Raw genomic sequence first — 2,991 nt, 5'->3', positions numbered from 1 at the left:
ATTTCAAAACGGGCGTGGCTCCGCCCTTTTTCATTTAATTTGTCTAGAATACTTTTAATGCCATAAGTGGAACAAAAATTTACCAATCCTTGTGAAATTTGGCAGCGGCATAGATTTTATGACGATAACTGCTTTCTGTGAAAATGGGCGAAATCGGTTGAAGCACGCCCAGTTTTTATACACAGTCTGCCGTCTGTCCTTCCGCTCGGCCGTTAACACGTTAACTTGAGCAAAAATCGATATACATATCTTTACTAAACTTAGTTCACCTTCTTACCTGAACTCACCTTATCTTGGTATAAAAATGGCCGAAATCCAACTATGACCACGCCCACTTTTTCGATATCGAAAATTACGAAAAATTAAAAAAATTGCATAATTTTATACCAAATATGAACAAAGGGATGAAACATGGTAATTGGATTTGTTTATTGACGCAAAACATAACTTTGGAAAAAACTTTGTAAAATGGGTGTCACACCCATTAAGTAGAAGAAAATGAAAAAGTTCTGCAGGTCGAAATCAAAAGCACTTGGAATCTTGGCAGGAACAGTATCGTGGTATTACATATATGTGACACGGTCTATGAAAAGGTGGCTTATGACTAAAAAAGAAACAGCTGTTTCTTGCAAAAAAAAAAACTGCTGCTTCTCGCAATTTCTGTTTTGAGTTATAAGCCACCTTTTCATAGGCCGACTCACATATAAACAAATTAGCGGTACCCCTGGCCCACATTTTGGTAGTAATCTCGAACACGCCTTCACATATACAACTAAGGGCCACTCCCTTTTAAACCCCTTATTAGTACCTTTAATTTGATACCCATATTGTACAAAATGTTATAGAGTCACCTCTGGTCCACCTTATGGCGATATCTGTTGTCCACCTATAGAACTAAGGCCCACTCCCTTTTAAATAGTCATTAACACCTTTCATTTGATTCCATATCGTACAAACGCATTCTAGAGTTACCCTTGGTCTACTTTTATTTCGATATCTCGAAAAGGCGCCCACCTATAGAACTAAGGCCCACTCCCTTTTAAATAATCATTAACACCTTTCATTTGATTCCCATATCATACAAACAAATTCTAGAGTCACCCCTGGTCCACCTTCATGGCGATATTTCGAAAAGGCGTCCACCTATAGAACTAAGGCCCACTACCTTTTAAAATACTCACTAACATCTTTCATTTGATTCCCATATCGTACAAACACATTCTAGAGTCACCCTTGGTCTACTTTTATTTTGATATCTCGAAAAGGCGCCCACCTATAGAACTAAGGCCCACTCCCTTTTAAATAATCATTAACACCTTTCATTTGATACCCATATCGTACAAACAAATTCTAAAGTCACCCCTGGTCCACCTTTATGGCGATATCTAGAAAAGGCGTCCACCTTTAGAACTAAGGCCCACTCCCTTTTAAAATACTCACTAACATCTTTCATTTGATTCCCATATCGTACAAACACATTCTAGAGTCACCCCTGGTCCACCTTTATGGCGATATCTCGAAAGGCGTCCACCTATAGATAGGGCCCACACCCTTTTAAAATATTCATTAACACCTTTCATTTGATACCCATATCATACAAACACATTCTAGAGTCACCCCTGGTGGACCTTTATGGCGATATCTAGAAAAGTCGTCCATCTATAGAACTAAGGCCCACTCAGTTTTAAAATACTCTTTAACACATTTCATTTGATACCCGTATCGTGCAAAACAATTCTAGAGTCACCCCTGGTCCACCTTTATGGCGATATCTCTGAAAGGCGTCCACCTATAGAAATAAGGCCTACTCCCTTTTAAAATACCCATTAACACCTTTCATTTGATACCCATATCGTACAAACACAATCTACAGTCACCCGTGGTCCACCTTTATGGCGATATCTCAAAAAGGCGTCCACCTATAGAACTAAGGCCCACTCCCTTTTAAAATACTAATTAACACCTTTGATTTGATACCCATATCGTACAAACACATTCTAGAGTGACCTCTGGTCCACCTTTATGGCGATATCCCGAAATGGCGTCCACCTATGGAACTATTGCCCACTCTTTTAAAATACTCTTTAATACCTTCCATTTGAAACCCACGTCTTTGGTGAGAATTTAAAGAAAAGACTTCAGTCGAAATATCGAATATAAAATAAAAATACATATATAAAATATTTATACTGCGTTTTTAATTGGATAAGGCCTCGCACTCATAAAATAGTTGAATATATTTATTTTATTTATGCGTTTGGTTTTTTTCTTAAAAAAAAAAATGTTCAGTTTTTTTCCCCTCGGACGGCCAAAGCGTTTATTTTTCAAATTTTATAAACTTTATTATTTAAACGGTTGGGAACCGCCCGAACTCAACTTATTAACCAGCACGACTTTCGTCATTCGATCTCCATCATTAACTGTCCTAAGCTTGCGTTAATTTTCGTCTCCTAAGCTAGGCTTCAACCGCAATCCCGATATTTCCTTAAAAAAAATTGTTTACGAGCTATTTGACTCCAAAAAAAATTGTTTCCGAACTATTTTCTATACTATTGTTGTTATAATTTTATATCCTATACCACCTTATTAGATCGAACCCTACTCCAATGCTTCTCGCCGTTATTTTCTCATTTTTCTCAAATTTATTCATCTTACTTCTTCGGTACAATTTGAGACATTATCAACCATAGTGCCAGTCCCGCTGTTAAGGTATCTGCTAGAAACTGTTCCCACTTTTTCGAACTCATCTTCGAGCGTATGTCTTAACATAGCCGAATTCGCTCAACCGCTGTTAACATACGCGTTCAAATGTTATGTTAAAGGTGTTGGGAATACCAACATTTGCAACCTATACCTTTTTCCTTGGCGACCGGATGTAAGCAATAAGAGGACTGCCACATAAATCTCCCACCTTACACCACAGGTTTCACTCTCTCTGATGCATTCGGCTGTGGCGAATAAACAGCAGTAGTGATATGTGAAACGCCATAT

The sequence above is a fragment of the Eurosta solidaginis genome, chromosome X, assembly GCF_040869045.1.
Source record: "Eurosta solidaginis isolate ZX-2024a chromosome X, ASM4086904v1, whole genome shotgun sequence".
NCBI classification, from domain to species: Eukaryota; Metazoa; Arthropoda; class Insecta; order Diptera; family Tephritidae; genus Eurosta; species Eurosta solidaginis.
This window is presented reverse-complemented; position numbering follows the sequence as displayed.